This window comes from Physeter macrocephalus, chromosome 8, assembly GCF_002837175.3.
Source record: "Physeter macrocephalus isolate SW-GA chromosome 8, ASM283717v5, whole genome shotgun sequence".
Taxonomy (NCBI): domain Eukaryota; kingdom Metazoa; phylum Chordata; class Mammalia; order Artiodactyla; family Physeteridae; genus Physeter; species Physeter macrocephalus.
This window is the reverse complement of record NC_041221.1, coordinates 134,293,837-134,312,313: the sequence shown is the minus strand read 5'-3', so window position 1 is coordinate 134,312,313 and position 18,477 is coordinate 134,293,837. Positions and strand designations below refer to the sequence as shown.

The window sequence follows — 18,477 nt, the reverse complement described above, 5'->3', positions numbered from 1 at the left end:
TGTTGGTTATCCATTTTAAATATAGCAGTGTGTACATGTCAATCCCCAACTGCCTAACTATCCCTTCCCCCCACCCTTCCCCACCGGTAACCATAAGTTCATTCTCTAAGTCTGTGAGTGTTTCTATTTTATAAATAAGTTCATTTGTATCATTTCTTTTTTGATTCTGCATATAAGCAATATCATATTTCTCTTTCTCTGTCTGACTTACTTCACTCAGCATGACAGTCTCTAGGTCCATCCATGTAGCTGCAAATAGCATTATTTCATTCCTTTTAATGGCTGAGTAATATTCCATTGTAAATATGTACTACAACTTCTTTATCTACTTCTCTTTTGATGGACATTTAGGTTGCTTCCATGTCTTGGCTGTTGTAAATAGTGCTGCAGTGAACACTGGGGTGCATGTATCCTTTCGGACCATGTTTTTCTCCAGATATATGTCCAGGAGTGGGATTGCAGGATCTTATGGTAGCTCTATTTTTAGTTTTTTAAGGAACCGCCATACTGTTCTCCATAGTGGCTGCACCAATTTACATTGACACCAACAGTGTAGGAGGGTTCCCTTCTCTCCACACCCTGCTGCATTTATTATTTGTGGATTTTTTTTTGATGAAAACCATTTTGCCTGGTTTTGAGGTGATGTCTCTTTGTAGTTTTGATTTGCATTTCTCTAATAATTAGCGATGTTGAACTTCTTTTCATGTGCCTCTTGGCCATCTGTATGTTGTCTTTGGAGAAATGTCTATTTAGGTCTTCTGCCCATGTTTTGATTGGGTTGTTTTCTTTTGATGATATTGTTGCACGAGCTGTTTGTAAATTTTGGAGACTAATCCCTTGTTGGGCACATCATTGGCAAATATTTGCTCCCATTCTATGGGTTGTCTTTTTGTTTTGTTTATGGTGTCCTTTGCTGTGCAAAAGCTTTTGAGCTTAATTAGGTCCCATTTGTTTATTTTTGTTTTTATTTCCATTACTCTGGGAGACAGATCGAAAAAGATATTGCTTTGATTTATGTCAGAGAGTATTCCACCTATGTTTTCTTTTAAAAGAGTTTTACAGTGTCCTCTCGCACATTTAGGTCTAATCCATTTTGAGCTTATTTTTGTGTATGGTGTTAAAGAATGTTCTAATTTCATTTTTTTACACGTAGCTGTCCAGTTTTCCTAGCACCATTTGTTGAAGACTGTCTTTCCACCATTGTATAGTCTGGCCTCTTTTGTTGTAGATTAATTGACCGTAGGTGAATGGGTTTATTTCTGGGCTTTCTATCCTGTTCCATTGATCTATATTTATGTTTTTGTGCCAGTACCATACTGTTTTGATGAATAGAGCTTTGCAGTATAGTCTGAAGTCAGGGCACCTGATTCCTCCAGCTCCGTTTTTCTTTCTCAAGATTGCTTTTGGCTATTTTGTGTCTCCATACAAATTTGAAGAAGTTTTATTCTAGTTCTGTGAAAAATGCCATTGGTAATTTGATAGGGATTGCATTGAATCTGTAGATTGCTTTGGGTATTACAGTCATTTTCACAATACCGATTCTTCCCACCCAAGAACATGGTATATCTCTCCATCTGTTTTGTGTCATCTTTGATGTCTTTCATCAGCGTCTTATAGTTTTCAGAGTACAGGTCTTTTGTCTCCTTAGGTAAATTTATTCCTAGGTATTTTATTCTTTTCATTGCAATGATGAACAGGATTGTTTCCTTAATTTCTCTTTCTGCCCTTTCATTGTTAGTGTATAGGAGTGAAAGAGATTTCTTTGAATTAATTTTGTAACCTGCAACTTTATCAAATTCATTGATGATCTCTAGTAGTTTTCTGGTAGCATCTTTAGGATTTTCTATGTATAGCATCATGTCATCTGCAAACAGTGACAGTTTAACTTCTTCTTTTCCAATTTCTATTCCTTTTATTTCTTTGGTGATCTTCTGTATAACATAATGTGTTGTCTTCCTCTTAGGGTCATCCTGGAAAAAGATACTTGTCTTTTGTCTTCCTCTTCTTTCTATTGTTGAATCTCCTATCCACTCTTAAAGGGATTCCTTCCCCTCCTCCACTGAAGACCCCCAAAGTGCCCCTGGTTACCCAAGGAAGGCCTGCACCTGTTTCCTAAGCATCCACCTCGGCTCCAGATTCCATCTATTCATCTGTGCAGCCATCCCAGCCTTCCCTAATGAAATTTTGACCCACTTTGGTCCTGTCAGCCCATCTTTTTATTTTATTAAAAAATTTTTTTTCTTTTTTAACCTTCTATTTTATATTGGAGTATAGTTGATTAACAATGTTGTGATAGTTTCAGGTGTACAGCTGAGTGATTCAGTTATACATATACATGTATCTATTCTTTTTCGAATTATTTTCCCATTTAAGTTGTTACATAATATTGAGCAGAGTTGCCTGTGCTGTACAGTAGGTCCTTGTTGGTTGTCCAATTTAAATATAGTAGTGTGTACATGTCAATCCCAAACTCCCTAACTATCCCTTCTCGCCACCCTTCCCCCCTGGTAACCATAAGTTTGTTCTCTAAGTCTGTGAGTCTGTTTCTGTTTTGTAACTAAGTTCATTTGTATCATTTCTTTTTAGATTCTGCTTGTAAGTGATATCATAGGATATTTCTCTTTCTCTGACTTACTTCACTCAGTATGACAATCTCTAGGTCCATTGATGTTGCTGCAAATGGCATTATTTCATTCTTTTTAATGGCAGAGTAATATTCCATTGTATATATGTACCACATCTTCTTAATCCATTCCTCTGTCGAAGGACATTTAGGTTGCTTCCATGTCTTGGCTATTGTAAACAGTGCTGCAATGAACATCGGGGTGCATGTATCCTTTTGGACCATGTTTTTCTCTGGATATATGCCCAGGAGTGGGATTGCAGGATCATACTTACTCTATTTTTAGTTTTTTAAGGAACCTCCATACTGTTCTCCATAGTGGCTGCACCAGTTTACATTCCCACCAACAGTGTAGGAGGGTTCCCATCTCTCCACACCCTCTCCAGTATTTTATTGTTTGTGGATTTTTTGATGATGGCCATTTTGACTGTTGTGAGGTGGTGTCTCATTGTAGTTTTGATTTGCATTTCTCTGATAACTAGCAATGTTGAACATCTTTTCATATGCCTGCTGGCCATCTGTATGTCTTCTTTGGAAAAATGTCTGTTTAGGTCTTCTGCTTATTTTTTGATTGGGTTGTTTGTTTTGATATTAAGCTGCATGAGCTGTTTGTAAATTTTGGAGACTAATCTCTTGTCGGTCACATCATTTGCAAATATTTTCTCCCAATCTGTGGCTTGTCTTTTCGTTTATGGTTTCCTTTGCTGTGCAAAAGCTTTTGAGTTTAATTAGGTCCCATTTGTTTATTTTTCTCTTTATTTCCATTACTTTGGGAGATGGATTGAAAAAAATATTGCTGCAGTTTATGTCAGAGAGTGTTCTGCCTATGTTTTCCTCTAAGAGTTTTATAGTGTCTGGTCTCACATTTAGGTCTTTAATCCTAATTATTTTTGTGTATGGTGTTAAAGAATGTTCTAATTTCATTTTTTTACACGTAGCTGTCCAGTTTTCCTAGCACCATTTGTTGAAGACTGTCTTTCCACCATTGTATAGTCTGGCCTCTTTTGTTGTAGATTAATTGACCGTAGGTGAATGGGTTTATTTCTGGGCTTTCTATCCTGTTCCATTGATCTATATTTATGTTTTTGTGCCAGTACCATACTGTTTTGATGAATAGAGCTTTGCAGTATAGTCTGAAGTCAGGGCACCTGATTCCTCCAGCTCCGTTTTTCTTTCTCAAGATTGCTTTTGGCTATTTTGTGTCTCCATACAAATTTGAAGAAGTTTTATTCTAGTTCTGTGAAAAATGCCATTGGTAATTTGATAGGGATTGCATTGAATCTGTAGATTGCTTTGGGTATTACAGTCATTTTCACAATACCGATTCTTCCCACCCAAGAACATGGTATATCTCTCCATCTGTTTTGTGTCATCTTTGATGTCTTTCATCAGCGTCTTATAGTTTTCAGAGTACAGGTCTTTTGTCTCCTTAGGTAAATTTATTCCTAGGTATTTTATTCTTTTCATTGCAATGATGAACAGGATTGTTTCCTTAATTTCTCTTTCTGCCCTTTCATTGTTAGTGTATAGGAGTGAAAGAGATTTCTTTGAATTAATTTTGTAACCTGCAACTTTATCAAATTCATTGATGATCTCTAGTAGTTTTCTGGTAGCATCTTTAGGATTTTCTATGTATAGCATCATGTCATCTGCAAACAGTGACAGTTTAACTTCTTCTTTTCCAATTTCTATTCCTTTTATTTCTTTTTCTTCTCTGATTGTCATAGCTAGGACTTCCAAAACTACGTTGACTAAAAGTGGTGAGGGTGGACATCCTTGTCTTGTTCCTGGTTCTAAAGGAAATGCTTTCAGCTTGTCACTGTTGAGTATGATGTTAACTGTAGTTCTGTCATTATATGGCCTTTATTATGTTGAGGTATGTTCCCTCTGTGCCCACTTTCTGGAGAGTTTTTATCATAAATGGGTGCTGAATTTTGTCATTAGCTTTTTCTGCATCTATTGAGATGATCATATGGTTTTTATTCTTCAGTTTGTTGATGTGGTGTATCACACTGATTGATTTGCAGATATTGAAAAATCCTTGTGTCCCTGGGATAAATCCCACTTGACCGTGGTGTATGATCCTTTTAACGTATTGTTGGATTCAGATTGCCAGTATTTTGTTGAGGATTTTTGTGTCTATGTCATTGGTGATATTGGCCTATAATTTTCTTTTTTTGTGGTATCTTTGTCTGGTTTGGGTATCAGGGTGATGGTGGCCTCATAGAATGAGTTTGAAAGTTTTCCTTCCTCTGCCATTTTTTTGAACAGTTTCAGAAGGATAGGTGTTAGCTCTTCTCTAAATGTTTGATAGAATTCGCCTGTGAAGCTATTGATTGGTCTGTTCATATTTTCTGTTTCTTCCTGGTTCAGTCTTGGAAGGTTGTAACTTTCTAAGAATTTGCCCGTTTCTTCTAGGCTGTCCATCTTATTGGCATATAGTTGCTTGTAGTATTCTATTATGATCCTTCGTATTTCTGTGGTGTTCATTGTAACTTCTCCTTTTTCATTTCTAATTTTATTGATTTGAGTCATCTCCCTCTTTTTCTTGATGAGTCTGGTTAAAGGTTTATAAATTTTGTTTATCTTTTCAAAGAACCAGATTTTAGTTTCTTTGATCTTTGCTCTTGTTTTCTTTGTCTCTATTTCATTTATTTCTGCTCTGATCTTTATGAGACTTTCCTTCTACTAACTTTAGGTTTTGTTTGTTCTTCTTTCTCTAGTTGCTTTAGGTGTAAGTTTAGGTTGTTTGAGATTTTTCTTGTTTCCTGAGGTAAGACTGTATCGCTATAAAATTTCCTGTTAGAACTGCTTTTGCTGCACCCCATAGGTTTTGGATTGTTGGGCTTTCATTTTCATTTGTCTCTAGGTTTTTTTTTTTTAATATTTATTTATTTATTTGCACCAGGTCTTAGTTGCAGCAGGCTGGCTTCTTAGTTACGGCTTGCTGGCTCCTTAGTTGTGGCTCGCTGGCTTCTTAGTTGCAGCACGTGGGCTCCTTATTTGTGGCATGTGAATTCTTAGTTGCAGAATGCATGTGGGATCTAGTTCCCTGACCAGGGATCAAACCCAGGCCCCCTGCATGGGGAGCCTGGAGTCTTATCCACTGTGCCACCAGGGAAGTCCCTGTCTCTAGGTATTTTTTGACTCCCTCTTTGATTTCTTAAGTAATCCATTGGTTGTTTAGTAGCATATTGTTTAGCCTCCATGTGTTTGTGTTTTTTACTGTTTTTTCTTGTAGTTTATTTCTAATCTTATAGTGTTGTGGTTGGAAAAGATTCTTAATATGATTTCAATTTTCTTAAATTTACAGAGACTCACTTTGTGGCCCAGCATGTGGTCAGTCCTGGAGAATATTCCGTGTGCATTTGAGAAGAATGTGTATTATTCTGCTTTTGGATGAAATACTCTATAAATATCAATTAAGTCCATCTGCTTTAATGTGTCATTTCAGGCCTGTGTTTCCTTATTGATTTTCTACCTGGATGATCTGTCCATTCATGAAAGTGAGGTGTTAAAGTCCCCACTATTATTATGTTACTGTTGATTTCTCCCTTTATGGCTCTTAGTATTTGCCTTATATATTGAAGTGCTCCTATGTTGGGTACATAGATATTTACAATTGTTATATCTTCTTCTTGGATTGATCCCTTGATCATTATGTAGTGTCCTTCTTTGTCTCTTGTAATAGTCTTTATTTTAAAGTCTATTTTTTCTGATATGAGTATTGCTACTCCAGCTTTCTTCTGATTTCCATTTGCATGGAATACCTTCTTCCATTCCCTCACTTCCAGTCTGTATGTGTCCCTAGGTCTGAACTGGGTCTCTTGTAGGCAGCATATATACAGGTCTTATTTTTGTATCCATTCAGCCAGTCTGTGTCTTTTGGTTGGAGCATTTAATCCATTTACATTTAAGGTAATTATTGATATGAATGTTCCTATTGCCATTTTCTTAATTGTTTGGGGTTTGTTTTTGTAGGTCTTTTTCTTCTCTTCCTCATTTGTTGTCTTCTCTCGTGGTTTGATGACCATCTTTAGTGTTGAGGTTGGCTTGCTTTTTCTTTTGTGTGTGTGTATCTATTGTAGTTTTTGGGTTTGCTGTTCCCATGAGGTTTTGATATAGCAGTCTATATGTGTACAAGATTGTTTTAAGTTGCTGGTCTCTTCCCCACATAGAGGAGTTCCTTTAGCATTTGTTGCAAAGCTGGTCTGGTGGTGCCGAATTCTCTTAGCTTTTGCTTGTCTGTAAAGCTTTTGATTTCTCCAGCAAATCTGAATGAGAGCCTTGTTGGGTAGAATATTCTTGGTTCTAGGTTCTTCTCTTTCATCACTTTAAGTATATCATGCCACTTCCTTCTGGCCTGCAGAGTTTCTGCTGAGAAATCAGCTGATAACCTTATGGGAGTTCCCTTGTATATTATTTGTCATTTTTCCTTTGTTGCTTTTAATATTTTTTCTTTGTCTTTAATTTTCGTCAATTTGATTACTGTGTGTCTTGGCATGTTCCTCTTGGGTTTATCTTGCCTGGGACTCTTTGCACTTCCTGGACTTGAGTGACTGTTTCCCATTTTAGGGAAGTTTTCATCTATTATCTCTTCAAATATTTTCTCAGGTCCTTTCTCTCTCTCTTCTCCTTCTGAGACCCCTATACTGTGAATGTTGGTGTGTTTAATGTTGTCCCAGAGGTCTCTTAGGCTGTCTTCATTTCTTTTCATTCTTTTTTCTTAATTCTGTTCCGTGGCAGTGATTTCCACCTTTCTGTCTTCCACATCACTTATCCGTTCTTCTGCCTCCGTTATTCTGCTATTGATTCCTTCTAGTGTAGTTTTCATTTCAGTTATTGTATTATTCATCTCTGTTGGTTTGTTTTTTAGTTCTTCTAGGTCTTTGTTGAATATTTCTTGCAACTTCCCAACACCTGCCTCCATTGTTTCTCTGAAATCCTGGATCATCTTCACTGTCATTATTCTGAATTCTTTTTCTGGAAGATTGCCTATCTCCACTTCAGTTAGTTGTTTTTCTGGGGCTTTATCTTGTTCCTTCATCTGGGACACAATCCTTTGCTGTTTCATTTTGTTTGACTCTCTGTGATTGTGGTTTTTGTTCCACAGCCTTCAGGATTTTAATTCTTCTTGCTTCTGCTGTCTGTACTGTGGTGGATGATGCTGTCAGCCCATCTTAAGGCTAATGCTTGATATTCAATATAGCGGGTTCCAGTGGTTTAGTGTACAACATTAATAGGTTAATATTCACATTTAAAAGGCCATTCGGAAGTATGCTTTAAATTCTACTCATTGGGGACTTCCTTGGTGGCGCAGTGGTTAAGACTCTGAGCTCCCAATGCAGGGGGCCCAGGTTCAATCCCTGGTCAGGGAACTAGATCCCACATGCATTCCGCAACCAAAAGTTTGCATGCCACAACTAAGGAGCCCGTGTGCCGCAACTAAGGAGCCCACAAGCCGCAACTAAGGAGCCCGCCTGCTGCAACTAAGACCTGGTGCAACCAAATAAATAAATAAATACTAAAAAAAAAATAAATCCTACTTATTTAAGATCCAGTTCAAATATAATCTTATTTATTCAACAGTAATTTCTCTAGGGGTACCATGAGTCATGTATTGTGCTTAGGTGCTAGTGCATAATGAATAAGACTCAGTTGCTGCCCTCTGGAGCCTCACAGATGTGAAAGACAGACATAAACAAATACAAGTTGATGTCACATAAACACAGTCATGTAGGTATGAACAAAGGTTCTGAACTCAGGGACCACTAGCAGGACCTGGGCGCTGAAGAAAATAGACTTTTGTGAAGGCTCTAAAAGAGAAATAGGGGTAAAACAGTCTGAGAATATGAAGAGAATCTCAGGCAAAGAAAACAAGATCAAAGCACAGAGATAACTTACAATATTGATTGCTATTTACTATGTTTTTACTGTGCATCTAGCACAAAGCTAGGTGCTTTGCATACATGATATCAGTTGACTCTTACAAAAACCTTTTAAAATGAGTATTACTGTAATCTCTACTTTGCAGATCAGGAAACTGAGGCTTGGGGAAGTTCCAGCCTTGCCCAAGGTTGTATAATGTGTCAGAGCTGGGATTAGAACCAAGATCTATCTGATTCCAAAGCCTAAACTCTTAATCCTTAAATTACTGAAGAAAATTTATGTTCGGAATGTGGTAGGTTAAGAACAAAGTAGTAGCTGGAGAGAAGGCAGAGAAGGTTTGTAAAGGCCAGACTGCAAAGTGTTTTGTGTTCTGTATCTGTGAAATAATTCTTTATCCACTTATTGCCCCCAATCCCCTCACACCCAAACCAGAAGGAATCTTATTTTTCCCTCCTAACCCCCAAGTACTTAATATATATATCTCACATGCATTTGTAATTATGTTCTTTCCTTATTTCCCTCTGCTCACCACTAGGCAACAAAATCTCAATCAAAGGGATTATAACAGTGCCCTACTCATTTGGTGAATGTGCTCTACTCACTTAGGGAATGACTGAATGAATGAACCAAAAGGAATGCCTATGGTAGTGGAAGATTTAGACACTGGGCTTTGTAATTCCATATCAAAGAAGTTATGGTTGCCTTGGAGTAATTGGACACTCAGATTAATTTTAGGCCATTCCTATGTGCCAGTTGGTAAATCATGTAACCCCAGCATTGCCCCTGTGTTTCAGTGAGCATGACATCATTATGAGACAAGCCAATTGTGCTTCCCACGAAAACTTATAAGAAGATTTTGGCTGAGCCACAAATCTTATGAGCTCTAACCCAGGGACACAGCGGTGCTCCCAGTAGTTCTTGCTGATTTCTGGATGTTGTGGCTCCCTTGCCTGGGATCTGTTTGGTGTTCAGCATTTAGCTATAAGTCTTGAGCCCCGATGTATAGTCTGGGGTTGGGGACCAGAGGGAGGGAGGCCAGCTGGAGTGGCTAGAGATGTTAACCAAAAATGTGCAAACCAGGAAGGAAGGCAGGAATCCAGGCTTATTTGAATGTCTTTTTCTATAGACATGCAGCCTGACTGTAGCCTGTGGCCAGTTGTGTCTGCACAAGAAATTGAGCTTTCCTATTCCCAAGCTTCTTTCTCTCAAATTCCTAGGCCTAGAGCATACCTAAACCTGTTTCATCCCCACTCCTACATAGTAGTGAATGAACTGTCTCATTTAGAGTCAGGATGTGTGTTCAAGTCCTGACTGCCAATTACTGTGACGGTAGGTAAATCAAATAGTCTATCTGGTAAAATGGCATTAGAACTCCTTCCTGCCACTCAACATAGTTGCTGGGAGAATGAAACGAGATCATAGGGTTGAAAGTGTTTAGTGAGTAATCAAGCTCTGTGTAATTGTAAGGGAGAAAGAAGATGTGGTTTCTTGAGGGTATTTTAGACTGGGGGGGACCCACATTGAATAAACCCTTCCTTCTAAGCTGTCCAGTGTGCCACAAGGTGGCAGCAGGAGCCTATCTTTGCTCCTGTCTTTAGCACAGGGAAAAACATATGAAAGGGATTTGATGCTGCTTTGCTCTTTTCTGCAAAGTTGAAGAAGATTTATTCCTTTACCGCTGCCTACATTCATCCACCAAATCCTTCAAGTCCACGTTAAATAATTTCTCAAAGGACTCACATTCTGTTTTTTTTTTGGCAGTGCCGTGTGGCTTACAGGTGACCAGGGATAGAACCTGTGCCTCCTGTAGTGGAAGCGCAGAGTCCTAACCACTGGACCACCGGGGAATTCCCAGGACTTGCATTTTTTTTTTTTTTTTTTACGAGCATAGATTATTATTTTATTGTACACTTTATAAAAAGACCAAACACACACATACAGCTCCCCCCCCCATTAGGGAGGGGGTCACATCTTTCTTAATGTAGATCTGACCATCTTCTAAATTAGGCCTTGTTACTTGTTCTTATACCCTTAAGATATTTCTTTCCCCTACTACAAAAATGGGGCTGCAAAGGGTGTATATAAAGATATGAGATTTTTCTTGCTCTTGTTATAGTACAAACAACTCAAGGTGATTAAAGAACCAGGAGAGTAAGAAAGGGAAAATTACTTAATGAAGAGATGGAATGTCTCTTACCTGTAACAGGCAGCTGACTTATCTGCTATAATCGGCATCTACCCTAAAGTAACCGGTTTGTAGGGGCATGGGTACATGGAACAGTGAGGCAGCATGTGCCAGGCCACTCCTTACACAGGCTCCAGAAGGCATGAGATTCCCGCACCCTTTCTTAGTTACGAAAGACAAATTAGAGGAGAACCCAGTACTTAGATTCTACCCACTCTGAGGTATTAAATGCATAAAGATTAGTTGTGTCCAAGTAGCATGCAATAGAAATATTTTTAAACCAACATGGGTAATTGTTAAGATCTTTAGAAATCAAAATATTTATTCACATCATTTTAAATTAAAGTCATAGGTAATAAATCTTCCGTGGTAATGATCTGAGTGCAAGTGATGCTGGCTTTCTTCACAGTCACATCCTTTGTTCAGTTGTTCTTGAACAAGTTGATGCAGCTCTGCAGGAGGGAGATGTTGTTCCTGGCATGCTTTATTTCCAGTTCAGACATTTCAATCAGATTCTTCCTAAATGCTGCCACTCTCTTTTGTTTGAAATTGATTCGCCCTTCTTTTGCAGATTCAGAAAGCTGTTCAAATTTCTGGCAGCATTCCTGCTGGTGTGCCTCAGCCAGCTTGACGTCTTTGCTTTTTAACCAGCCCTTATCCAGCGCCTTGTTTGAATTCTCATAGTCAATGAGGGCTTCGATGCGTCTGTATAAGAGATCCTTAGCAGCCTCTATGTTGAGCATGTAGTATTGGAGGAGCTCTGTCAGCTTTAAGTCTTCATCTGAGGAGACTCGACTCTCTACTTTCCTAAGTTTTTCAAATAGCTCAACTGCCTTCAGTAGATACTTTTTGATGACTGTGGGCTCTTCTAAAGCCAGGCTATGAAAGCAGGCTGCGGTGTGGATGTAACCGTCTGCTACATTTTTATGAGCGCTGGTCATTCTGTCAGCCTTTGCAAAGGAACCCTTGATCCTATCATAATAGTCACTGAGGAAATGCTTCTCTTGTTCAAAGAAGTCATCTACCTCCATAACTCCTGAAAAAAGGACTTCATCAGTGCTTTCACCACACTTTTGAAAAAGCCACTAAACATCTCTTTGGTATTTTTCCGCCTAACACTTAGATCTTGATCATATTCCAGGAAAATGTGAAAGTTGAGATCTTTACTGAGAACGGTGAGAGGAGAGCCGCTGAAGAGAGACTTCATGGGAAGACACAGTCTTCTTGAAGACCACGAGATACTCAGCTTCCAGCTGTTGCTTCATCTTGGCAAATTCTTCTTTGGTCATAAACCCTTCACCCTCTCCCAGTTTCTGCATCTTCTCTCAAGGGCCATTGAAGTCAGGCTTTGCAGGTGCGGGCAGAATAATAAGCCCAGCGTAGTCTGTAGTTTCAATAAGAGTGTCATGTAGCCACACAAAATCTTCATGTTGCCTTGTAACAGAAAACTCTGTGCTCTGAAACGTGGGCAGTGTGGTCTTGGTGTGCACTGTAAATTTGACTTTATCTCTTTCACTGAGTGCATAAGGTATGTCAATCTGAAGCAAGGGATCAACATTCAGGTCTACTGATACAGATCTCAGCTTGCTGTGGTCCTCCTCCTGCTGCTGCAGCAACTTGGGAACTGTGGCCATGGTGACACGGGCCTCGAGCGTGGCCTGGCTCTGAGCCACGCTGAAGCCGCCAACTGCAGGCTGCCACGGGGACACGGTGCCCCTGACACTCTCCCAGCGAGGCGCGTCTCAAGAAAGCAGGACTTGCATTCTTAAATCAGAATCCCAGGGCACTTTCCTTCCCTGTTGAAGTTAAACCAGCCCTGGTGGGTTTCAGTTAATGGTTGCAAATCTGTTTCTGTTAATGGTTGCAAATCTGGGCTTTGGACTTTCATACAACTGTTCCCCCCTGGGATTGCACTGCTATAGACTCCAAACTCACTTTAATTTTCATCCTTGAATCAGAGCTCTACTGGACCTGGAAAACCATCTAATCCAATGCCTCATCTTGCAGAAGAGGAAACTGAGGCGCAGAGAAGGGAAATAGTTTGTCCAAGATGAAGCAATCAGTTTATTCAAGAGTTAAGACTTCAATCCCAGTTTCTTCCTGTGGGTTCAGTCTCTTTATAAATGTGAGTATTTTCCAGGTGTTTTGGGAGGCTTGAAGCAGCTTTTGTTTCTCCAAGTGGTGAGAATTTTGAAGACTTTCTGAGGCAGAGAGAAATAGGAGACCTTTCTGTAGCAACCATTTGAAAAACCTTTTGAAGAAGAGTTGCCGTAAGCACCTGTTTAGGAATCCCCAAGTATCTGAAAGGTAAGCCTTAGAAACTCTCAGGTACGCATTCTCAAAGGACTACAACACATAATGCCTCAGGAGAAAGAAAGAATCATTTTAAAGGACACATTTCAGTATATGGGCTTTCATGTTGGGCTTGCCTTTCCAATTATATTCTTCTCAGAGGCACATGTTAAAATGAGACCGTCCTCAGTATCCCATGGCTTATGGAAAAAGAAGGCAAGAATGAGGGAAGCCAGCCTTAAACATTTGTAATCTTTATAGGGCATTCTCTGTACCCAGAAAATCCACATAAAGTTGGCAGAGTGGTAGAACAAAAGAATGTGGATTGAGAGTCTAACAGATACTGGTTCAAAGCCTGCCCCAGTTGCTTACCTTTATAGACGATTTTCTTTACATCTCTGTTTTCTTTTCTTTTCATTAAAAAAAAATATTTATTTGACTATGCTGGGTCTTAGTTGCAGCACTCGGGGTCTTTGTTGCCGTGTGCGGGATCTTCCCTGTGGCATGTGGGGTCTTTAGTTGCAGCATGCGGGATCTTCATTGTGGCATGTGAGATCTTTTAGTTGTGTCATGGGGGATCTTTAGTTGTGGCATGCAGTATCTTTAGTTGCAGCATGCAAACTCTTAGTTGCAGCATGTGGGATCTATTTCCCTGACCAGGGATTGAACCCAGGCCCCCTACATTGGGAGTGCAGAGTCTTAGCCACTGTACCACCAGGGAAGTCCCTAAGTCTCAGTTTTCTTAACTATAAAGTGGATAGAATAATATCTACCTTATTAGCTATGTAACCTTGGACAAGTTCTTTAACCTCTGTGTACGTCAATTATATTGTCTGTAAAATGAGGATAATAGTAAAATGAAAAGCCCTACTTCATAGGTTTTATAATGATTAATAAATTATTATCTACAGCCATGCATGGCACATAATCAGCAGTTGGAAATTATTAGCTATCATTGTTATTGTTATTAATACTACCACCATACAGGGTTGTTGTGGTGATTAAATTAAATGAGACAGTGTATGTAAAGTTTTTTAAAGAGAACAGGCACTCAATAAAATGGTATTTATTTTTATTTATATGTAATTAATAACCACAGTAGTGTAAATAGTATTCACAGTAAATGAACCTGCTTACTTATGTTCTAGGTACAGGAGTATTGTTTTGTCATTTGTTTTATGTTTATTTCCTCTGTATTATTTGAGAATAATTCTTGGCTTTTTGAATTATAGATTCATCTTCTTTTTGGTAATCTAAAAGCAATGATAATGATTAACATTTATTGACCCCTTACTACGTGCCAGACCCTGTTCTTTATGTACATAGTCTCAGAAGGATTCAGTAACTTGTTTATGTCTATATAGATAGCAAGTGATAGAACTGGGATTTGAACTCTGGCAATCTGATTTCAGAGTCTTGCTTTCTTGACTTTTACTATTCTGCCTGCCTTAAAAAATGTTTACCATTGGGGGCTTCCATTTCTTAGCAGTAGAATTATAATATCCTAGAGCCGAAAGGTATTTAAGAATTTGTCATGGGTTTATAGTATACATCAGGCATAATAAAAATGTTCGTAACTTTTGACCTGACAGATCCACTTTTAGGAATCTATCCTAAGGAAATAATCCAAAACACAGTCAAAGTTTTATCACAGTGTCATTTGATCACAGTGTCATTTCTTATATAATGTAATATAATATCATATCATATCATATCATATAATACTTTAAAGCGATCTAAACATCTAGCCACAGAAATGATCAGTAAAATATTGTGTATCTACTTGATGAATGTGGCTCTTAGTAATTGTAAACAGTGATGCTGTTTGGAACTTTGTAAGAAAACAGATGCTGAATGTGAACTCATGAGAAGGTAAATAATAAGTATTTTCTTTATCCATCGTGTATACCAATTTTTAATTTCCTTGCTCTGGCAAGGTTAAGAGGACAAAGGGATTTTCAATTCTGTTATATATTAGGATTTGAGAAATTTGGGTAATTTCTAAAGGTTGAATCTTCTCTAGCTGATAGAAATTCTCTAGGTTATCTTTTCTTTACTTAGCAAGTAGATCTGGCCCCATGCTAGACACTCAGGGAGAGTCAAGAGATGAAAAGGCCTGAATCTGCTGGTGAGGTGCTCACAGTTTTGTTCGGGACAGGCCGGCAGCCTGGAAGCAGAGTACTATGTGTAGAAATAGAGAAGGGGTGGGCAGCAGGAATAGGTGGCTTTGTATACAGGCACTGAGGGGCCCAAGGACTGGAGGCACAGTGTGAGTCAGGGCTGCTGAGAAAAGGCTTTTTAGGGGAGGTGAACCTTGGACTAGACCTTGAAGGAAATTATGGATCAAAACCTGTTGCTTTTCATGTGGTACATATATACAGTGGAATATTACTCAGCCATAAAAAGGAATGAAATTGGGTCATTTGTAGAGATGTGGATGGACCTAGAGACTGTCATATAGAGTGACAGTAAGTCAGAAAGCAAAAAACAAATAATGTATATTAACGCATATATGTGGAATCTAGAAAAATGGTATAGATGATCTTATTTGCAAAACAGAAATAGAGACACAGATGTAGAGAACAAATGTACGGACACCAAGAGGGGGAAGGGGGGGGTGGGATGAATTGGGAGATTGGGATTGACGTATATACACTATTGATACTATGTATAAAATAGATAACTAATGAGAACCTACTTTATACCTCAGGACACTCTACTCAGTGCTCTGTGGTGACCTAAATGGGAAGGAAATCCAAAAAAGAGGGGATATATAGCTGATTCACTTTGCTGTACAGGAGAAACTAATACAACATTGTAAAGCAACTATACTCCAATAAAAATGTAAAAAAAACAATAAAAACTAATTATAAAAAAAAACTGGTTTCTTTTCAGAACAGAAGAAGAACACCATGGGGCAAAGGCCCAGAGACTGCAGTGACCGTATGTTGTGGACAAATAAATGTCTATTTTAATTGGAATGGAAGGGCCACCTTGGGAAGATCAAGGGGTGAGTTTAGCTTTCCTTTTAAAAAATACAAGATCATTTAAGCACAGATAGTGGCTGATCATCTTTTTCTGGGCTTTCAATATCCCAGACTCAAGGATATTGAATTTTATTTTCAGTTATCTTTTTAAAAATAATTAATTAATTTTTGGCTGCGTTGGGTCTTTGTTGCTGTGCACGGGCTTTCTCTAGTTGCGGTGTGCAGGCTTCTCATTGCGATGGCTTCTCTTGTAGCAGAGCGTGGGCTCTAGGCATGAGAGCTTCAGTAGTTGTGGCGTGCGGGCTCAGTAGTTGTGGCTCGCGGGCTCAGTAGTTGTGGCGAACGGACTTTGTTGCTCTGCAGCATGTGGGATCTTCCCGGACCAGGGCTCGAACCCATGTCCCCTGCATTGGCAGGTGGATTCTTAGCCACTGCGCCACCAAGGAAGTCCCTCAGTTATCTTTTTCTTGACCATTTTTAGGAGTACGTGTTTGAGATGGGTACTGTGTCAAGAAGGTAAGAATCAGGACAAAAAGAAATAACTTAGAATGGAAAGAAGCCTTTTTATTGTACTGAGAAGAAGCTATAAGGGAATGCTTTTTGTAAATTAATAAGTGCTTCTGTGAGCACCAAAGTGAGGTCACCTGGAGCAAGTAGATATTCGTGAGAAGAGTCAAAGCTTAAGGGCCAACTGACAAACTGGTCATCCCCAGAATTTCAGAAAATGAAAAATGGTAGAATGATAGATAATGATAGAATGATAATCATTTTCATTTAGAAAATGAAGAATGATAATCAGGAGGTATTGCAAAGCCCTTCAAGATCCTTTGTAAAGGCTATTGGCTGACCCGTTTGAATCAAGATACCAATAACCTTGGCTCCATTGTGGTAGAGACTTATGGTGTCCACCCATATCTGGTTTTCTTCTTCTGGGCACACTGGAGAATTATATTTCTTCATCCCTTGCATTTAGGTAAGGACATATGAATAGTTCTGGCCAATGGGCTTTGAGTGGAAGTGATGTGCATATCACTTTTAGGCTAGAGCATTTAATTGCTGGTATGAGACTCATCATCTTTCCCTCTCCTTGCCTGAGTAACTGAAAAGGTCATGTATTTCAGATAGTATAACTACAAGATGGTGGAACCTTAATATCTTGGGTCCATGAGTAATTATGTGGAGCAGAAGTCATCCCCAGTCTCAGGCCCTGACCTGAGAGATTTGGTGTTGTTTGTTACTGTAGCATATACAAGCCTGTCTTGACAAATATATTCATCCTGCACATTTCTCTCCCTATTCTTTTTTTTTTAACATCTTTATTGGAGTAAAGTTGCTTTATATTGCTGTGTTTGTTGCTGCTGTATAACAAAGTGAATCAGCTATATGTATACATATATCGCCATATCCCCTCCCTCTTGGGTCTCCCTCCCACCCTCCCTATCCCACCCCTCTAGGTGGTCACAGAGCACCGAGCTGATCTCCCTGTGCTATGCAGCTGCTTTCCACTAGCTATCTATTTTACTTTGGGTAGTGTATACATGTCAATGCCACTCTCTCACTTTGTCCCAGCATACCCTTCCCCCTCCCCGTGTCCTCAAGGCCATTCTCTACGTCTGCGTCTTTATCTTGTCCTGCCCCTAGGTTCTTCAGAACCATTTTTTTTTATTCCATAAATATGTGTTAGCATAAGGTATTTGTTTTTCTCTTTCTGACTTACTTCACTCTGTATGACAGACTCTAGGTCTATCCACCTCACTACACATAACTCAGTTTCATTTCTTTTTATGGCTGAGAAAGATTCCATCGTATATATGTGCCACATCTTCTTTATCCATTCATCTGTTGATGGACATTTAGGTTGCTTCCATGTCCTGGCTATTGTAAATAGTGCTGCAATGAACATTGTGGTACGTGACTCTTTTTGAATTATGGTTTTCTCAGGATATATGCTCAGTAGTGGGATTGCTGGGTCATATGGTAGTTCTATTTTTTGTTTTTTAAGGAACTTCCATACTGTTCTCCATAGTGGCTGTATTTACATTCCCACTAACAGTGCAAGAGGGTTCCCTTTTCTCCACACCCTCTCCAGTATTTATTGTTTGTAGATTTTTTGATGATGGCCATTCTGACTGGTGTGAGGTAATACCTCATTGTAGTTTTGACTTGCATTTCTCTAATAATTAGTGATGTTGAGCATCTTTTGATGTGTCTCTTGGCCATCTGTATGTCTTCTTTGGAGAAACGTCTCTTTAGGTCTTCTGCCCATTTTTTGATTGGGTTGTTTGTATTTTTGATATTGAACTTCATGAGCTGGTTTTTTTTTGTTGTTGTTTTTGTTTCTTTGCGGTACGCGGGCCTCTCACTGCTGTGGCCTCTCCTGTTGTGGAGCACAGGCTTCGGACGCACAGGCTCAGCGGCCATGGCTCACGGGACCAGCCGCTCCACGGCATGTGGGATCTTTCCAGACCGGGGCACGAACCCATGTCCCCTGCATCGGCAGG

At 39.2% G+C, this 18,477-nt stretch overlaps 1 long non-coding RNA gene and 1 pseudogene across 1 annotated transcript in view; one reads left to right on the top strand and one right to left on the bottom strand.

Moving 5' to 3' along the window:
* Positions 1 to 16,497, top strand: part of LOC114486768 (uncharacterized) — a 59,284-nt gene extending 42,787 nt beyond the window's left edge. Inside the window, exons 2-3 of the long non-coding RNA XR_008618134.1 lie at positions 15,885 to 15,999; positions 16,458 to 16,497. This is a non-coding gene — a long non-coding RNA (uncharacterized lncRNA). The remainder of the gene's footprint in view (positions 1 to 15,884; positions 16,000 to 16,457) is intronic.
* Positions 11,119 to 12,343, bottom strand: LOC102982236 (sorting nexin-5-like; annotated as a pseudogene).
* Positions 16,498 to 18,477: the final 1,980 nt, after the last annotated feature.